At 35.3% G+C, this 1,568-nt stretch overlaps 1 long non-coding RNA gene across 1 annotated transcript; it reads left to right on the top strand.

Moving 5' to 3' along the window:
• The first annotated feature begins 895 nt into the window (after positions 1–895).
• Positions 896–1,231, top strand: LOC106084906 (uncharacterized). Its single transcript, XR_001220881.2, has 2 exons — positions 896–1,078; positions 1,142–1,231. It is a non-coding gene; the product is annotated as an uncharacterized LOC106084906 (long non-coding RNA).
• Positions 1,232–1,568: the final 337 nt, after the last annotated feature.

Raw genomic sequence — 1,568 nt, 5'->3', positions numbered from 1 at the left:
AATGGGGCCGTAATAAGAGGTATTTTAGAGTAGAACAGGGCTTAGTCACTGAACTGCCGCCCCATCTCCCAAAACACCCCCCAAACTGTAAATGTTTTCCGGCTATGGAAATATGGGGCTCAAATGGAAGGTATTTGGGAGTAGACCACGAATCTGATATCAAGAATCGGCACCAACTGTCTAGGGGACGTCCCACCACCATATCAACCCTAAATAGGTCGTATTTGCACACCAAGACAATTTGGGTCTTCAAGACAGTGAAGCTCGAAATTGATAGTTTTTAGGGCCCATGCCCCAAACCGGACATATTTGCTGACTTTTGCTTTAAGGTGTCTTAATAAAAGGTATTTGGAATTAGAAAACTAATTTAATATCGAATTTTGAGGCCAATGGCAATATGGGGTTCAAATAAATGATATTTGAAAGTAGAGAACTATGCTGATATATTTGCAGGGCTAAGTTTTGGTGGAACCACTCCCCAAAACTCCCTTAAATCGGGTGTATTTACCAACCATGTCAATATGGGGCTCAAATGAAAGGTATTATGGAGTAGAGCACGAAATTGATACCCACTTTCGGGACCACGTTCTGGGGATCTACCCCTTCTTGTTATGCTGTTAGTCAAGCGATATACATTTACTATTATCATAGCATGGTATTCACTAAAAGCTCTTTAATTTTCGAAAATAAATATTCAAGGGATAATTTTGTTCCATATAAAGTAAAAGAAGGCGCAGCGGAGCGGACCCTGTCCAGCTAGTTAAATATAAAAGAGAACTTCTTGAATATTAATAATAGAAATACAAATAAAAAAAATATATTTTTTTTTTTTATTTTAAGGAAGAAGTTAACAATGTTTAAAAGGAGATATGTATATAACATTTGTCAATATTTAATTACAAAGAAAAATTAAAAGTCTTTTCTTAAACTCTGAAGCCTTGCTGATGTTTTTGGATTTCGTGAGGAAGGGTATTCCAAAGACATATGGAAAAATTGCCTTTCAATAAAAAAATACATCTGGGTAGTATTCCCGTAGGCTTTTGTCAATCTTCTACATTATTTTGGGAGATAACTTCAGGTCGTCTTTGAACCGATATATTTGGAATGTCTGGTTGTAAATCAGTTTTGATCGATTTTGCAGTTGTGAGATGATCTTTGGTGCTTTAGTGTTGTCCGTCGGTGTATAAGATGAAGACTATACTAATGAATAAATATTTTTCGTGAAAAATTACTACATGATAGACATTATTGTTACCGAAACTTTATAAAATGTCACAAAATAATACATTAGGTGTATTTGCTTTATGTCATGGACGCTATTTTCGTTCTTTGTCCATTGCCTTTCTTAAAAAAGAAGCTGTCTATCTATTTGACAACATTTGCTTGATTTTGTGCTTCTTTGTTTTGTTATTTCTATCTGAACATGAAATATTTGCATTTTAATTCATAAATGGAATCCCAGTCTGGGTAATCTGTCGTAATGCGCTGTAATGGGTTTTCTCGCTCTTTCACGAAAATTGCCAAAAAAAAAGGCAGAAACGGAAACAAAACAAGCAACGCCAACAAAG

Source organism: Stomoxys calcitrans, chromosome 5 (genome assembly GCF_963082655.1).
Source record: "Stomoxys calcitrans chromosome 5, idStoCalc2.1, whole genome shotgun sequence".
NCBI classification, from domain to species: Eukaryota; Metazoa; Arthropoda; class Insecta; order Diptera; family Muscidae; genus Stomoxys; species Stomoxys calcitrans.
This window is presented reverse-complemented; position numbering and strand designations above follow the sequence as displayed.